General features: G+C 37.2%; 1 protein-coding gene across 1 annotated transcript in view; it reads left to right on the top strand.

Annotated features, from left to right (window-relative positions):
• The first annotated feature begins 326 nt into the window (after nucleotides 1-326).
• KLHL13 (kelch-like family member 13) overlaps nucleotides 327-19,794 on the top strand; it is a 302,378-nt gene continuing 282,910 nt past the window's right edge. Inside the window, exon 1 of the mRNA XM_005859453.2 lies at nucleotides 327-344. The gene's annotated coding sequence lies outside the window, so the exon portion shown is untranslated. The remainder of the gene's footprint in view (nucleotides 345-19,794) is intronic.

Here is a 19,794-nt window from a genome sequence, read left to right on the forward strand (position 1 = left end):
AGGTAGAGAAATGAGTAAATGAACATTAATCAGAACCAGGACCTTTACACTTAACCCTCGGTGAAACTTGTGATGCAGATGTTACTATTTTCATTTTGCAGATGAGGAAACTGAGCCTCAGAGAGACTAAGTGACTCATCTAAGGCCACACAACTAATAATTGTCCAATCAATGTCAGAGTTAGGCTTTGAACTCAGGTCTCTCTGTCTCCAGTATATCAGGTTACCTTCATGAGGAAGAAGCAGTGGCCATTGGGGATGTGGAAAGACATTCTAGGCAGAAGGAAAAGTTTTGCTGGAGATTAACAGGACTTGGATCAGCAGAGTCTTACTTCAGCTATCACAGTGAGTGTCTCCTTTTCAATCACTTTAGAATGATTATCTCCTTTTAGACGTGCTTTTGTAATGGGAGTAGTTCAGTGTCTGCTTACATTAACTATACCATTCATTTTAGCCAGAATTTATTGAGTGAATTGGCTGCAGCACAAGGGATTTCAGCTGTTTGACCATCGTCACAGTAATTTGTACAGTGATAGATTGGAATGATTCTCAGAAAACTCACTTTAGCTCTTCAGTTCACCCAAGTCCCCAGATTGATAATGCCTTTTCCTCGTCCTTAACAGACAGGGAGACATAGCCTGAATGAAAAGTCTGAAAGAACCTATTTTTCAAGAAGTAGTTCTCTTGTAAAAATATATTTAATAATAACTTAAATATTTTCTTGAACAGGCAATAGTTTAAATAAATAGGTATACAGATAGATAAGATGATGGAAAAAGCATACACCTATAACATAAACCTACATATATTCATATATGCACACATGAGTAGTTAACAAATGAGAATTTGTATAGTGGCTTAATTTGTAAAAATAATCCTAGTGCAAAATCTTCCTACTTTGTTAAGAGGGGCAAATCCCTACCTCTCTTAACAGAAACAAACAAAAAGTTCTCTCCTTTGAGTAAAGGAAATATGTTTAACTAAGGACAGTGAGATTGTCAGTGAACAAAAAAGTGACATATCCTGGTCCACTTTGCTGATGGAAACAAACTTACCAAATAGTAGGAAGCAGAAACCTCAGTGCCACCTACAACAATACATTTACCCACAAACTAAAGAACCTCCCTGCATCTCCCAAAAGGGAGATGTTGGTCAAAGGGTGCAATGTTTCAGGTATTCAAGATGAATGAGTTCTGGAGATATAGATGTATAGTATGGGGGCAGTAGTTAACAGTACTGTATGGTATACTTGACATTTGCTAAGAAGGTAATTCTTAAGTATTTTCACCATAAAACAACCACAACAAAAATGGAAAAGAAAATGGTAACTATGTGAGGTGATGATGGGTATGTTAGTTTGTGGTGACCATTTCACAATGTATATCAAAACATCAAGTTGTATACCTTAAATATATACAATTTTAATCAATTATAGTGGGAAATAAAGACAAACCCCTCCCAAACACAAAACTTTCCCCCATATGCTTCTGGTTTACAGCTTTGGAGTGGTGTGTGTGCACCCATATGCATCTCCAAATTGCCAAGCTTTCTCAGTCCTTTATCTAACATAATTTTAATTATATTCCTTTCTTTCTGTGTTATTAACCATAATCCTAGCTCATATCATCACCACAGAACCCTGAGACTATTGCAATAGCTTTTATATTATTCTCTCTGTTTCTAGCTGTTTTCAAATCCATCTATGCATAGCTGTCCAAAAAGTGAACATTGCTTTCTTCTTCCCAACTCTCCTTTACTCAGTGAAAAAAATGTATTCTTTTTCTGATTAGATAACTAACGCATGTTTATTGTTAAAAGTGTAAAAATAAAATCCAGAAAAAATATACAGAATAAACTAAAACATCACCTGAAATTTCACCACCCTGAGATAACTGTCATTAATATATTGGTTACCATCCCTTCATTCATCTCCTGTATCTATTAACACACACTTGCAATTTACAATTCTTAGTTGTTTGCTTGTTACCCTCCACTGCATAGCCAGTGTTAACAACTGAGTGTATATATCCTTCATCTCTTTCTTTAGGTTCATGTAACAATGATAAAATTAAATAGACATATACAAAAATAGGGATTTAAAAACCATTATACCTACATTTTAAAAAGTGTCATGTTATAGACTTTTTTGTCTCCTGCTTTTCTGTTCTTTTTTTAAAAAAATATATTTTATTTATTTTTTACAGAGAGGAAGGGAGAGGGATAGAGAGTTAGAAACATCGATGAGAAACATCGATCAGCTGCCTCCTGCACCCGCCCCCCCCCTTGGGGATGTGCCCGCAACCAAGGTACATGCTCTTGACTGGAATCTAACCTGGGACCCTTCAGTCTGCAGGCCGACGCTCTATCCACTGAGCCAAACTGGTCAGGGCGTCTCCTGCTTTTCTTTCCCAACAGTGCAGTTCCTCCATGTTTACTGGTACATTTCTAATTAATTCTTTTTAATGTCTGCACAGTATTCCATAGTATGGATATATAATTTATTCACTTATTTCTCCATAAAAGAACATTCTTTTTGCTACCAGATTTCTGCCATATAGAAACAATGTTGCTGTAAATATTTATGTAAGTCTCCTTATATTGGCATTTTTATTTCTTTGGGATAGATTCATAGCAGTGGAATTATTGGGACAAAGGGTTATGTGTAGTTTTAATTTTTATAGCTATTCCCAGATTGCTTTCCCCAAAGGCTATAAATAGTTACATTAATATAAGCAGTGTTATGAAAGTAACTCTCCCTTTCCCATTCTGCCAGAAGTAGATGTTAGTACTTAAATGTTTACCAGTCTAATGGGTAAGAATATCTCATTATATATTTTTTAACTTTGCATTTTCAAACTGCTATTGCTTAATGACTATTTAGATTTGCACTTCATATTGGGGTGACATTTGTTCATATAGAGTTTACTTTAAAAAGTGGGGTATTATGGAGAGTGGAAATTAAATTTTATTCTAGATGTGTGCTGATTGTGCCAGACTCTTTTTATTAAATAAATTGTCCCTTTCCAAGTGAATTGACTTACCACCTTTGTCATATATCAAAATCCCATATATACTAGTCTCTATTTCTACTCTTTGTTTTGTTCTACTGATCTATTTGTCTGTTCCTATGCCAAGATCAAACTATAATAATAAAAGCTTAATATGCTAATTAGACTGGATGTCTTCCAGACGTCCTTCCAGATGACCTTCGGGATGAAGCCGGGGCTGTGAGGGAAGCCCGGGTCCCTGGTGTCTGCAGGTGGCCAGAGGGAAGCCCGGGTTCTAGGTGCCAGAGGGAAGCTGGCGCTGGCAGCTGGGGGAAGGAAGGCCTAATCTTGCATGAATTTCGTGCATTGGGCCTCTAGCTCTACTTATAATGGCTTCATGATATATTTTAAATCTGGTAAAGTAGATATTACATACTATTTTGCTTTTCTATAACTTTATTAGCTATTCTTAGACATTTATTTTTCCATTTAAACATTAAGATCATGAACTCTGTAATGAAAACATTATAAAAATTATGATATTCCAATTGTAATTGCATTAAATTTATATATTCATTTTGGAAGAATTAAAATTTTTATTACAACTAGGTTTTCCAAAAACATGGTATGTGTTTTCATTTGTTCAAGAAAACTAACTTTAGTAGGACTTACATTATAGCCAATGTTATAAGCCAAGAGTCAGAATAAGAGATCTAGCTATTGAAAAAAGGGGAGACAAAAGTGGTCATTTTTTGCTGATACCTTGATTTCTCTCTGTAAACCATAAGACAATGAATTGAAAGTCAATCAACACTAACTATAGATATTAGAAATATGGTAAATACATAATAAGTACAGATAGCCCTCACTCTCACTATCCAAATATTTGCTAGAATGACATGAAAAAAATCATATCCAAATGTCACTATCTGAATTGAAAACCTGCTATGATGGACACATGTGTGCATCATTAAAAAGTTTTACCCATTAGGTATTAAATACTATTTGTGACAATTACATGTCTTTAACATGTTATTTTATGGTTTATTTACATGAAAGTATGTATTTGTTGCAGGGTAAAAGGAAAATAATTATATCTGATACTGATATCATTGCATATTGCAAGCAAACATACCTACTAATGAGGTCATTAAGGATTAAATAATTACTGTTTTAAATGCTTCACGTTATGTTGAAATCTATGGTGGATGGTTATGGTTATAGGTTATAAGAGTGCTTTAGTGATATTTGAAGAATTTCATTGGAATTATGTGGAGGGCTAGAACACATTTTTTCTTTTCTTTTTTTCCCAAAGTAGTGATTTTATTCATATAGGTAATAAAAAAGAGTAGATTCAGGGAAAAGGAGATATTGAAGATCTACATTTAAGAATTAAGGTCCAATATAAAATTTGGGGTCTTAAAAATGATTTGCAGCCCTAACTGGTTTGGCTCAGTGGATAGAGCGTCAGCCTATGGACTGAAGGGTCCCAGGTTCGATTCCGGTCAAGGGCATGTACCTTGGTTGCGGGCATGTCCCCAGTGGGGAGTGTGCAGGAGGCAGCTGAATTGATGTTTCTCTCTCATCGATGTTTCTAACTCTCTATCCCTCTCCCTTCCTCTCTGTAAAAAATCAATAAAATATATTTTTAAAAAATGATTTGCAGAATATGAAAGGTTAACTGGCTTTTCCTTATAACACTAGAGGCCTATTGCACAGAGAGATTCGTGCAATAGGCCTTCCTTCTCCTGGCTGCCGGCACCGGTTTTCCTCTGGCACCTGGGACCCAGGCCTTCGTAGTGGAGAAGCCAAGCCTCTTCAGTCTTCAGTCGTCTTCAGTCTTCAGTTGTCTTCAGTCTTCAGTCTTCTCTAGTCTTTGCTTGGGCAGAGCCTTCAGTCTTCGTTCTGCGCCTACATTATGCAAATTACTGCCATCTTTGTTGGGTTAATTTGCATACTCATCCTGATTGGCTGGTGAGCATAGCGGAGTGACACCAATTTGCATGTCTCTCTTTTATTAGTGTAGATTACACACTTTACAAATTTATAAAAGGTATTGATATTTGTTTTATACTTTCTTAATTAAAATTAGAATGCTCAGTAAATCTGATTTAAAAATTATCTTGATTGTTGAAAGTATTACATATGTCCCCTTTTTTCCTCATTAACCCTTTTAGCCCCTGCCCTACCCCCACCCCCTACAGGCCTTCACCACACTATTGCCTGTGCCCATGGGTTATGCATATCTATCTATCTATCTATCTATCAATCTATCTATCATCTATCATCTATCATCTAAAAGCCAAGCAACGGGAATGACTGGTTGCTATGACATGCACTGTGGCCGGCCAACTGGCCCAATGGGGGCAGGGCCGGTGGCTAACCTCCCACGTCCATTCCCCCCCTCCCCGCCCCCACCCAATCTAGGTTGGGTTGGCCAGCCGGACCCCACTTGTGCATGAATTCATGCACCAGGCCTCTAGTATGCATATAAGTTCTTTGGTTAATCTCGTCCCACTGACCACCCCACACCCGCCTTCCCTCCGAGATTCATTGTAATGTTAAAACAATGTGTTGCTGCTTTTAGAAAATTTGTTAGCCAACATGTTTTTAGGCACTAAATATATTCAGTTAATTAGTGATGCCTGTTCTCTCCAAACAGTACATTTCCACAAGTTTGGGAGAAAATGGGAAAAGATATATTTACAATGGTTAATGATTTTGGAGAAGCAACAGTAGTGTTTGATTCTACCTATGGTTAGTCAGTCTTTATGATTGCTCCCAATGAACCCAGCTTTCTGAATATGCCCTTATATAACCCCCTACCCTCCCATGTGGCTCAATCTAGTGACATACTTCTAATGAATAGACTCTCACAAAAGTGAGGGGATATAATATTTCAGATTTGGTTATAAAAAGACTGATTTCCTTCTTGCTTTTTCCCGTCTCTGAGCCCCCTTTCTGGGGGAAGCCAGCTGCCATCTTTTGAATAACCCTATGGAGAAGTCTATGTGGTGTTGGGAAAATTGAACACATACATGCAAAAAAAAATGAAACCAGACCACGTTCTCACACCATATATAAGAATAAACTAAAAATGGATTAAAGACTTAAATGTAAGACTCAAAACCATAAAACTCTTAGAATAAAACAAAGGCAGCAAAATCTTGGACATTTCTCATAGCAATATTTTTTTCTGATATATCTCCTTGGGAAAGGGAAACCAAAGAAAAAATAAACAAATGTGACTACATCAAACTAAAAAGTTTTTGTACAGCAAAGGAAACCACAAAATAAAAGACAACCCACTGAATGGGAGAACATATTCACCAATGATACATCTGATAAGGGGTTAATATCCAAAATTTATAAAGAACTCATATAATTAAACACCAAAAATACAAATAATCCAATTTAAAAATGGGCAAAAGACCTGAATAGACACTTCTCCAAAGAGGATGTATAAATTGTCAATAGAAATATGAAAATATGTTCAACATCACTAATCATCAGAGAAATGCAAATTAAAACCCCAATGAGATATCTTCATACCTGTCAGATTGGCTATCATCAATAAATCAACAAAACACAAGTGTTGGTGACGATGTGGTAAAAGGTAACCCTTATGCACTGATGGTGGGAATGTAGATTGGTGCAGCCACTATGGAAAACAGTATGGAGTGTCCTCTAAAAATAAAAAAATGGAACTGCCTTGTGACTCAGTGATTCCACTTTTGAGTATATATCCAAAGAATCTCAAAACACCAATTTGAAAGAATGTATGCACCCCTATGTTCAGTGCATCATTATTTATAACAGCCAAGATACGGAAGTAACCCAGTGCTCATCAATAGACAAGTGGATAAAAAGTGGTTATTTAGATAGTAGGGGCCCAGTGCACGAATTTGTGGGCCGCGAGGCTGCAGTAACCACAGGGGTGGGTCTTGGCCCATCCTCTGCACCCCTGCCTGGCCCCTCCTGCCATGGCCCCTAGTCCCCTGTCTATCGGCAGCCCCGCTCCCACCGGCCCCACTCGCACCCACTGACAGCGCGGAGCAATTGGGGCCAGCACCAGTAGTGGGTGTGAGCAGGGCCGGAACCGTCAGAGGGTGTGAGTGGCAGCTGCTGCCCCAATCGCCCCTCAGGAGCAGGGGGAGGTGGAGAAACCCTAAGGGGTGATCAGGGACAGCAGTCATCACTCACATCTGCTGATGGTGCCGAGTGATCAGAGCTGGCGGCATGCACCGGCAGTGGGTGCGAGTGGCTGCTCCAGTGCCAACTGCAGGTGCAAGTGGGGCCAGCGCTGACAGTGGGTGCAAGTGCCGGGCGGGACTGAGGCATGGGGGAGCAAAGTAACCACCAGAGGCTCTCCCTGATGATAGCGACCGGCTTCCCTCCTTGTTCTGGTGCCCCTGCTCACCTGCTCCACCATCCTACCGTGGCCACACCCACCATGTTCCGCACACCCCCCCCTTGGTGGTCAGCGCACGTCATAGTGACTGGTTGTTTGGTTCCGGTTGTTCTGCTGTTCAGTCTATTTGCATATTAGCCTTTTATTATATAGGATATATAATGGAATATTACTCAGCTATAAAAAAGAACTAGATCTTACCATTTGCAATAGCATAGATGGATCTAGAGCAGTGGTTCTCAACTTTCCTAATGCCACGACACTTTAATACAGTTCCTCATGTTGTGGTAACCCCCAATTTCATTGTTACAAATTGAACATAATTAAAGCATAGTGATTAATCACAAAAACAATGTATAATTATATATGTGTTTTCCGATGGTCTTAGGTGACCCCTGTGAAAGGGTTGTTCGACTCCCAAAGGGGTCGCAACCAACAGGTTGAGAACCGCTGATCTAGAGAGTACTATGCTAAGTGAAACAAGTCAGTTTGAGAAAGACAAATACCATATGATTTTACTTAACTGTGGAATCTAAAGAACAAAGTAAATGTACAAAGAAAACAGAAACAGATTAATAAATACATAGAACAGACTGATGGCTGCTAGATGGGAGGGGGGTTTGAGAGACTGAGTAAAAAAGGAGAAGGGATTGAGAGGTACATATTGGTAGTCACAAAATAGTCATGGGCATGTAAAGTACAGGTTAGGAAATATAGTTAATAATATTGTAATAACTATGTATGGTTCCAGGTGGGTACTGGAAAGAAATCTCAGGGGGAACACTTTGTAAAATATGTGATTGTCTAACCACTCTATGCTATATACCTGAAACCAATGCAAAATAATATTAAATGCAAAATGTAATTGAAAAAATTTAAAATAAAAAAAACATGTAAAAAAAGAGAAACTATTTAGGGTCTAAGGCAGTGATGGCGAACCTATGACACGCGTGTCACCTCATTTTTTTTTTGGTTGATTTTTCTTTGTTAAATGGCATTTAAATATATGAAATAAATATCAAAAATATAAGTCTTTGTTTTACTATGGTTGCAAATATCAAAAAATTTCTATATGTGACACGGCACCAGAGTTAAGTTAGGGTTTTTCAAAATGCTGACACGCCGAGCTCAAAAGGTTCGCTATCACTGGTCTAGGGTCTAATAAAAATAAAAATAATTTTTATTTATTCTGACTTTAGGGATATTATTGGAAACCAGGAAAAATTTATTTTTATTCATTTTGTGGAACTTTCTTACTCTTCTCTTTCTCCTAGCTCATATTAAAAGAACTCAAAATGGAAAAAAAAATTGTTTGTTTGCTCTTAAAACCTTGTGGTAGGAAAAGTGCGTTGACAATGCTAGGTATATTTTTAAAAAGGCTTTAAAAATGGAGGTTAATTAATGTTAACAGATCTGGTCTTTATCACCAGGGAAAAAACTATTAAAATTTCAAGTGGTTGTATTTTCTCCTAACTGAGAATGAAGTGCATATAAAATAAACCAGTGAATTTTTTATTCAATGCTTTTCATTGGTTCCCTTCATAAAGAGCAAAGAGAATATGGACAATTTCAATCCATTTTATTTGTTAGCTTCCTAGCATTATATCTGCAGCTTGTTCTTATCTAGGTAATACTTCTCTGTTCTAACTTTGTATAGGTAAAAACATTTTTTTTTCAAGATAAGTGTTGTGGATATAAGCATTTTAGGTTTGTTGACATCAAAATTCAGAACTTATCTCAACAAACTTTTATGTAGTCTACTATGTGAAAACAGTTTTCTGTCCTCAAGGAGTTTATAATGTACTAAGAATTATAAGAAACTAGAGGTCCAGTGCACGAAATTCGTGCACTTGGCAGCGGGGGGGGGGGTCCCTCAGTCTGGCCTGCACCCTCTCACAGTCTGGGAGCCCTCAGGGGATGTCCGACTGACAGCTTACCTAAGCTGTTAGTCAGACATCCTTAGTGCTGCCGCCGAGGTGGGAGAGACTCCTGCCACCGCCACTGCACTTGCCAACCATGAGCCCGGCTTCTGACTGAGCAGCGCTACCCCTATAGGAGTGCACTGACCACCAGTGGGTAGCTCCTGCATTGAGTGTCTGCCTCCTGGTGGTCAGTGCGTGTCATAGCAACCGGTCATTCTGCCATTTGGTCTATTTGCATATTAGGGTTTTATTTTATAGGATTTTACAGATAAGGCATGTGAGTCTTAGAGCGGTCAAATAATGTGCCTCTAAGGTCAGTCACACAGTTTACAACAGTGACATGGGGAATAAAGCCCAGATCTGTCTGATACTAGAGTTCTAAATTGGCAAAGGACTATAATACAAAGATTGTTAGAAGTAACTCTGCTTATGAAAACCTGCTGGATAGACTCCAAGAAACCAAAGCTTGTGGGTCCCTTGGGGTGGGAGAATAGAGAGAGGGGTGGCAGAGTTGACACTCAAAGGAACTGATAGAAGGGCATCACCAGGTGTGGAGCCTGAGGCTGAATTTTCCTCTCGGGTGGAAACCTTACCTGTCCGGTACACAGCAAGACTGACAGATTGATAGCTCTCTTTTGATTCTGCAGGAGATAGTGAATGATTGTTTTTAAATCAATAGTGATTTAACTGATTAATCCCAGTAACAAGACAAGACAGAATGTAGTAAGTGGCATAAGACAGCTTATATAAAATGTCACGGGTTTAGATAATAAAAAAAATAATAACAAAAGCTTGTATTTTCAGAATGCTTTCTCTGCCAGGATCTGTGCTAAATGCCTTTTATGCATCATCTCACTCAGTCCTCACAGTGCTTATCTTATGAAGTAGGTAAGTTTTCTCATGCCCATGGATAACTCTGAGTTGAGCATCTTGTCCAAGGCTACACAGCTACTAAGCAGTGTCTAGATTCAAACCCAGATCTGTGTGGTTGATCTCAGAGAGTTTCTAGGTGGGTGATTCAGGACAGTCTTTATGACACAGGTGACAATTGAGGTTGACCCTAAAGGATAGGTAGGAGGGCAGAGCCTGAACAAGCACATGCAAATGATAGGGGGTGGAGCTAAGTGCAGGAACAGTAAGTGGAATAGTTTGCTTGGAGCTTCATGTGGTGGAAGAGCTATTGGGGCAGAGAAGACTGAAGAGAGCAGTTGAGACCACATTTTGGAGGCCTCTGAATTCCAAGCTGAAGAATTTGTGCTATGTAGTTGTATTAGTTTGCTAGGGCTGTCAAAATCAAGTGCCACAAAATAGATGGCTTAAGAAACAGAAATTTATTGTCTTATAGTTCTGGAGGCCAGGAGTCTGAGATCAAGAGTTTTGCAGGGCTGTTTTCTTCTTAAGGTGATGAGAGAAGGATCTGTATTGGGCTTCTCTTTGGCTTGCACATGGTCTTTTTCTCCCTGTATCTTCACATTGTCTTCCCTCTATGTCTGTATCCAAATTTCCTTTTCTTATAAGGACACCAGTCAGATTGGATTAAGGCCCATCCTAATGACCTCATTTTAACTTGATTACCTCTTTAATGACTTTATGTCCAAATAAGGTCACATCCTGAAGTACTGGGGTTTTGGGCTTTCACATGAATTTGAGGAGGCAGCACATAATTCAACCTGTACCACTAATTAGGTAGATGGTTCAGTGGTTTTATGGAGTCTGCTTTATTTTGAGAAAACTGTTGTTTAATTTCAGACTTTCAAATCAGGTACATAAAATCAAGTGATGCAAATCATATGAAATAAAGAGGGTAATAAATCTCAGAGGCACCAGTGTGGTGAGAAGAAAAAGAAAACCTTTCTATTTATAACAAGAGCCAACCACAGACATTTCTGCATCAAGAACTGGGCATTATTCATGTCCAAGGAGATGCCTTTTTGTTTAGGAAAATGTCTTAATGACTTATTTGAGTTTGAATGGTGAACCACACATCCCTCACCCCAGCCCTGGGCATTGTTTGAAAGGGGAGAATAAAACAAATAATTAAATTTCTCATTATACTAAAGGTTGACTTTGAAAAATGGGGGTTAGGTGGAGAAGAAGTAAGGAGGAATGAAGGTGACAATAATAAGAGAGGGGAGAGGGGAAGGGAAGAGAATCAAGTAAAACATGGCAGGAAACAGGGACTACAGTTGGACAGGTGGGACCACTACTTATTAGCAATGTGGCCTTGAGCAAGTCAATTAATCTTCCAAGCCTCAATTTCCTCTTCTTAGAAGTGGGGGACAAAAATGGGACTATCTCAGATGGTTGCTGTGTGTGAGGGTTAAGTAAGATAGTGGTTGTTAGATGTTTGGAACAATGCCAGACACATAATTTAGTGCACGATAAATATTAGCTGTGGGAAAGACCAAGAGATTTCTAGAAGTACTTGGAATGAGGACTCAAAACACTTTTTTTTCTAACTATTGAAAGGACCAGGCCAGAAGGAGGGAGGTCTTGGGAACACCCAGGCTGGAAACATCCGGGTTGCTCTGGGGAGTAAGGATGGATCTGTAGGAGTGTAGTATGCATAGGAAGAATGAAATTAACAAAGTTCCTGGAAGAAAATCAAGAGGAAAATATCTTTTAATTAATTCAATCAATGATGAGTACTCCCCAACTCACTGTTGCTCTTTCTGTCTCTTTCACAATTTGGCTCGGTTTTAAGCTATTGTGCTGCTGGACAAGTGCCTTCCCCCATACCCATTTATATTTTGTTATGATATATTGCAAGAATGCAGAAAAGCATAGAAAAAAACATGATGAACACCTATGTGCTCACCACCCAGTTCTATCAAATCTGAATGTTTTGCCTTGTTTTCTACATTTATTTTTATTTTTATTTAGTTAATTTTTTAGAAATAAAATGTTATAGATAAAATTGAAGCCCTTTGGACACTTCTTTCTCTCTTCCAGTCTGTGAATGCCTCTCCCAGGAATACAATTTTTTTGGAATACAATGTGAATTATGTTCCGTGGAGTTGTGCATCAGCAGTCCAGGATCCTGAATAAGATGTTTTTCATTCTTATGTATTTTTTAGTACTTTTAACACCAATGACTGTATCCATAAACAATATTCTTTTACAGGTTTTAAGCCTTACTAATGGTACCTTCCTGTATTTAACATTTTGCAACTTGCTTTTTTTATTATCACTCAATTATTGAATTCATCTATGCAGATACACAGAGCTGTGTTCATTCATTTCACCAATGTAAAATGAAACTCCATTGTATGACTATGTCATAATTTATCTTTTCTCCTGTTGATAGACATTTAGGCTTTTTTTTTTCTTTGCTATTCCTGCAGTGATGATTCTTGTGTATCATACAAAAGTTTCTCTAGGGCAGGGGTCCTCAAACTTTTTAAACAGGGGGCCAGTTCACTGTCCCTCAGACCGTTGGAGGGCCGGACTATAGTTTAAAAAAAACACTATGAACAAATTCCTATGCACACTGCACATATCTTATTTTGAAGTAAAAAAACAAAACGGGAACAAATACAATATTTGTATTTGCATGTGGCCTGCGGGCCGTAGTTTGAGGACCCCTGCTCTAGGGAATATACAGAAGTGGAATTGTGCATCTTTAGCTCTATCAGATATTGACAAATTGCTCTCCAAAGTAATTGTACTAATGTCAATGGGGGAAAAAGACATATGTAATATTTTCAATAATAAAGAATTTAAATAAAAAAAGTAATTGTAGTAATGTACCAGTGGTATGAGTTAATATTGTTTTACATCTTCATCAACAATTGGTATCATCAAATTTTATAATGTTGTCAATCTAAAGCCTAGGAAATATCTTGTTACTTTAATTTTATTCTGTTATCTTAATCTTATTATTTTAATAGTTATTGGTAAGGTTGAGTATATTTTCATAAATTTATCAACCATTTAGGTTTCCTTTTCTGTGAAGAACCTACTCATGTTTTTAAGGATTAAATGAAGTTATATGTGTAAAGCAATTAGAATAGTGCATGATATAAAGTACACAATACATATTAGCTATTATTATTTGCCTGTTTTCCTATTGGATTTCTACTGATTTGTAATTCTGATATATATTTTATATAAATCCTTTGTTATGAGTTGCAAATATTTTCTCCCATTCTGTAATTTGTATTTTTTTATAGAATGCATACATTTTAGATTTCAATGAGTCAGACTTATTCTTTTCCTATATGTTTTTGTACATTTTGAGTCCTGTTAAAGAAATCCCTACCCTGATGTCATAAAGACAGTCTTATCCCTTTTCTTATAAAAATTTTTAGATTTAATTTTCACATTTAGGTTTTTTAAATCTACATGGATTTTATTTTTGTGTGTGGCAGGATGCATGAATTGATTTTTTTTCCAAAGAAAACTGGCCCCATTTACGGAACGGTCCATCTTTTCTCCAGTGATATGTAATGTTACTCCTGTTGTATATCAACTTTTTATGGCTTTGTTTTATGGTTTTCTCTTTGGTTACATTGGGCTATATGTATTTGTCTGTCCCTGCACCATTACCACATTGTCCTGACTACTCGAGTTCTATAGTACAAACTGTAAAGTAAGTTCCTCCTGTTTTGCTTTTCTTCATAAATGTTTTCAACTCTTCTTGGCTCTTTGATCCTCTATATGAATTTTAGAATCAATTTATAAAATCCCACAACAATTTTTATGGGATTTTTGTTAGAATTGCATTGACTTTAAGGATTAAGTTGGGAGAATTGATATCTTTATGACATTGAGCTTTCCCTTTCATGGACATGATATAGTACTGTCTTTTTAAACTTCATTTGCTTTTCAGTAAAGTTTTATTACTGTCTCTCTTAAGGTCTTGTACAAATATTGTTTGATTTATTCCCAGTTACTGTACTAGTCAGGGTTCTCTAGAGAAACAGAATAGGACACATATAGATATAGATGTAGATATAGATAGATATAAGTGGAGATTTATTGTAAGAATTGGCTTTTATGATAATGGAAGCCAAAAAGTTCCACAGTCTGCAGTCTGCAAACTGGAGAGCCAGGAAAGCTAGTGGTATAATTCAGTCTGAGTCCAAAGGCCTGAGAACCAGGGGAACTGATAGTGTAAATCCTAGTCTAAGGCCAAAGGCCTTAGAACTGGGTGGCCACTGGTGTAAGTCCCAGAGTCCAAAGACCCAAGAACCAAGAGCTCCATCCAACATCTAAGGGTAGGAAAAATATGGACCTTCCAGCTTAAGAAGAGGAAGAATTTGCCCTTCTGCCCTTTTTTCCTTTTGGACATTCAATCAATTGGATGATGCTCATCCATATTGGTGAAGGCAGGTCTCTTTACTCAGTCTACCAAATCAAATGTTAATCTACCAAAAATATTTTCAAGATACCTAGAAATAACGTTTTTCCAACTAGCTGGTCATCTCTTAGCCCAGCCAGGTTGACTTATAAAATTAACCATCACAGGTATCTTATAATTTTGTTGCTATCTTAAAAGTTTTATCTCCTTTTTAATTCATATATTCTCTTTGCTGGTTGTGTATAGGAATGCAATAGATTTTTATATTAATCCTTTATACAATAACATTGCTAGTATCTCTTATTAGTCCCTATATATACAGATAATCCAACCATATCATTTAAATATACTGATTATTTCCCCCTACCCTTATATCTTTTAGTTTCAGATATATATTTTTTTAATTTTAGAATTATTATTTAAAGGGGTATATGTATATGTGTGTGTTTCAACTCTGATGAGACTCTTCATAGTTTCATCTATTTTTCCATCCTTTCTTCAATTTTTTGAATGAATTCATCATAGCTACTCTTGTAATCCTCTCCTGAGTGGATCTGAAACTCTAATCTTTATATAGTGTGCTTTATAGTACATTTCACAGGCTTTATAGTTATCATAAAATGTTCTGAGGATAAAATCAGCTGTGTGTTTGAGGAGCCTAAAGTTTTTGCCAAGTCTTTTCTTAAAGTTCATTAGTCTTTCCAGAGAATAAGTTTTTGGTTTTGTTTTTCATCTTTAGTATATTTTTTAAAAAAATTAACTTCTGCAATCTTTATTACTTCCTTATTTTTCTAACTTCTTGAGTTATACATGTTTACTAATTTTAAAAAATCTTTTTTTTTCTCAGATAAGTATCTGAGGAATAAATTTACTTATAACTACTGCTGTAGCTATATCCTTCTGGTTTATGATGCATAGTGTTTTCAAAGTTTTGTACACTGACTAATTTCCATTACGATTTCTTCTTTTTTTAAAAAAAATTCTTTATTAAGGTATTACATATGTGTCCTTATCCCCCCATTGCCCCTCACCCCCCCACTCATGCCCTCCCCCCCCTGGTGTCTGTGTCCATTGGTTAGGCTTATATGCATGCATACAAGTCCTTTGGTTGATCTCTCCCCCTTACCCCCACCCTTCCCTACCTTCCCTCTGAGGTTTGATGGTCTGATCGATGTTTCTCTGTCTCTGGATCTATTTTTGTTCATCAGTTTATGTTGTTCATTATATTCCATAAATGAGTGAGATCATGTGATATTTATCTTTCTCTGACTGGCTTATTTCACTTAGCATAATGCGCTCTAGTTCCATCGATTTCTTCTTTTTGGCCAATGAGTAATTTAGAAATGTTTCTCATTTACAATATCTGTTTTAAACTTATTTTTTTTATTTCTAATGAGGTCAGTAGGATTTTGATTCTTTGGTGTGTTCTGAGACTTTCTTTATTGCCTGTTTTAGGGTAAATTTTTAATAAATATTCCATATGTGCTTAAAATAAATATGTATTTTTAATCATATGCAAGATTATGTAAATATTTATTTGAAAAATATGTTTTTGTTAACTCTTTAATATAATTCATAGGTTCTAAAATCCTAGCTTTGAAGCCTTCTTATATATTTTGATATAAACATCATATCACTCTGTTGATCACAAAGTAGGTAATTTATTTAAGTTACAGAATGTTTTTCTTCTAATTTATGGATGAGAGTATTAAATACACATGCCAAATAGTCTTTTAGGTATCTATACTTTTATATTATTTGTTATAATAGCACACTATAAGATAGGGAGAGCATAACATGTATTTTTCCATCCTAATATTCTCTCTTGAACTGTCTAGTATTCTCATAGTAAATTTTGAATCTTACTAGATTGGCTAAAGTCTTTTGCTCCCTTCTCACATTGCAAGAATATTAAAAAGAGCTAGAACTTGAAGTGAAAATTTAGTAATATAGGAACCTCCAGAATATCTCCTGGGTCTTATTTAAATAAGATAGTGGATGCTGTTGCTATAGCATTCAAAGGCCGTGGTACTTTAAATTGCAGCTCTGTTACCTGAGGCTCAAACCTCAGTAGACCCCTGAATTGTAAGGAACATATATTATCAAATCAGTGTCCTAGAAATCTGAATATGAATGAGTTTTGGCTGACTATCCATATTTGGCTTACTTGAAAGGTCTTAAAAATGAATTGGTGTTCTTGGACCCAATTTAATTTGTAATGAGTCTAAGAAACTAAAGAATCATTACCATGGGGCTCCAGAATGAAATCAATCTTTTTTTTATTACATTTTGCCTCTATCTTTGATGTGATGGTTTTAAAGTGGAACGGAGACTATTAATCAGATGCAAGGAAACTGAGACTATCACATTTCAAAATCTAAAAATTTCCCAGCTGCCACTGATTCATATTTAACTCCTAAATAATTCCATATATTGCTTGGGAATTTAGAAGGTGTGGGAGGAGTGGTTGTTTCCCCTGGAGAGATGCTTAGTGTCTATAAGAACAGTGTTGGCTTCTAGAGCTTTTAGGGATTGGTGAGTATTGTGACTTTCTCTATGGTGGTCAGATTTTTGACATTAGCTTCCTGAAGCAATAATCCTCTTCGCCTTCCTTTTACATAACAGAAAGAGACTCATTATTTTCTGTTATTTGGATAACATAGATAAGGAAATGATTTTTTTAGGTTATTTGAGGAGATAATTTCAGGTTGCTGCTTACATAAACCAGAATCTAAAATGTTATAATTGACCTCATGGGCCACCCTCAAATTTATTTATTTATTTTTTATTGATTTCAGAGAGGAAGGGAGAGGGAGAGAGAGAAACATCAATGATGAGAGAGAATAATTCTGCAATCCGGGCATGTGCCCTTGACCGGAATCAAACCCAGGACCCTTCAGTCTGCAGGCCGACGCTCCATCCACTGAGACAAACCAGCTAGGGCAGCAACCCTCAAATTTATAAAAAGAATCTATTACCACATTTTGTAAGTGGCATGTTTGGAATAGGTTTCTCATAGAAACAGTGCTATATTTGATTAGGGTTCAAGGTGGGACTAAAAAACTCCAGTTTCACTCAGAGTGTGACTGAAATGTTGTTACATTTATGGTTTTAACCCTTTTTTCTTTTAAGTTTTATAAAGTATATTTAAACATACAAAATATCTTTAAAGGTTACCGAGCACCTAGGATCCTAAACACATGCCCCATACTTAGGAAGTCAACTGGGGCTTTGTATGTTACTTAATCCCCTACGTGCACCCCTAGAAATTAGCCATCAGTGAGAGGGAGTGAGGTTCCCTGAAACCCCAGGTGAAATGACATTCTGGATGCTTCAGTTTCTACTTTTCCAGGTCTCAGGAGTCAAAATGCACATGTTATCAAGACGGAGGGAAAGAATGAGGTGGACACTGGAGGCAAGTGGATGAGCTCCAGACATTAGCTAGACACCCAAACACCCGGGTAGAGCCCTAGCTGGGAGCAGCTGGGAGCAGGGAAACTGGCTTCTTTCAATCAGTCACGCTGGAGAGTGGAGTGAGGAAAGTTCCCACAGAGCTCCTGTAGCTGCAAGCCTGCCCTAGCAGAAGGGAAGTGTAGTGAGGAAGGCAAAGTTAAGTTCATTAACATACCAATTAATTGGCATACCTATCAGCAAAATCCGGCCTGGGGAACTCCATTAGTTAAATAGCTTGGGTGTTTCAACAGGTAAATTATAAGGAAAAGAGAAGAAAAGAGGGATATTAGAGTAAAAGAGATTAAAAGACATCTAGTTTTTCAAACGGACAGGACTAAAATATAGTGTCTAGGGGTTCACATTTAGGTGATAAAAATGTCTTTTTAAGACAAGGAAGTGTTTACTATAAAAATCTAGACAATAGTTATGTATGGGTGAAGGGAGGGGCTTGTGATGTGGGCAGTATACATGGAAGGGGCTTCTGGGGAAACTGACAAAAATCTATTTCTTGATGTGGTAATGGTTAAAAAGGTTTTGCTTTATATGAATTCATTAAGCCATGCATCTGTTACATCTGTGTGGTTTTCCTTATCTGTTTTACTTTACAATAAAAAGCATAGAAAAATAGAAGAAGAAGGGCATAGCCAGGGAGACAAAGCACTAAGCAGCTGCTGGGAGACTGACATGGTTACTGAGGATTTTAAAGGAAGGTAGAGGAAAAAGCATTTCTGTCACAACATGGGTAGAATGGACCGGAGAAGGAAGTGGTGGCTGGAAAGGCATAACAGTGACAGAGAAACTGAAGGGAAGGACACAAGGCTTGGAGAGAATTGGGAAACTTCTGGGCTGAATTTACTGTTCCTCATCAAAGGAACATAGATTGAGGATCCTTGTGGTGGTGCTGCCCCAAATATGATCTGGGGCAGAAACAAGTGTTTCACATGTTACTTGTGTTCCATTTCAAAACATGAATAATGTCATCAACTTGCCTCAAGATGTTATGAAATACCAATACATGGTCTGATATTTAATCCAAATTTTAACAGTATGGGTTAACTTAACACAACATTTCTAGGTTGAGAATCACCTAACAAAATAGCAAAAACTTAAAAACAGGCAGCCCGAGAGCAGGCAAGACAGAAGGGTTCAAATAGGTGGTGAGAAATAGGGAGTGGGGGCCCAGTAGTTGTGTTTGTGATTCAAAGTCAAGACTCTAGTCTTTCAGAATACTGGTAAGAGCAAAGCAGAGCCCCTATTTCAGAGCAACTGAGGCTGCAGGCAAATCAACCAGATAGAGACTTAGGCAAAGGGACTAAGCGGGCAACATTAATTGCATCTGGAGTATAAGGCACACTGTTATAACAGGATCAGCAGCCAGGTTGACTGCATGCAGTCATCTGAGTTATGGGACTCAGGCTCCTTAATTTCTCCTTGATGCATAAAACAGGATTTGTTCCAGAGCTTGAGGCAGACTGAGTCTAGAGGAGTGAGGTTGGGGACAGACAAGTGGCCCCAGCTGTGAAATTTGTTTTGTTCTTTCACTCCTTAATCAAATACAAGTAAAACTCTGTTTTCATACTATCATTTTTCCCCTAGAGATTTGACAAGATTTAGGTTCACTTTTTAAGTTAAGAATTTCTCATTGGTGGTGTTTATCCCATTGCAGCACATCAGGCTGCCTATAATGTCTCAGTGTCTCACTTTTTATAATATTAAGATC

This window comes from Myotis brandtii, unplaced genomic scaffold (genome assembly GCF_000412655.1).
Source record: "Myotis brandtii unplaced genomic scaffold, ASM41265v1 scaffold126, whole genome shotgun sequence".
Classification (NCBI taxonomy): domain Eukaryota; kingdom Metazoa; phylum Chordata; class Mammalia; order Chiroptera; family Vespertilionidae; genus Myotis; species Myotis brandtii.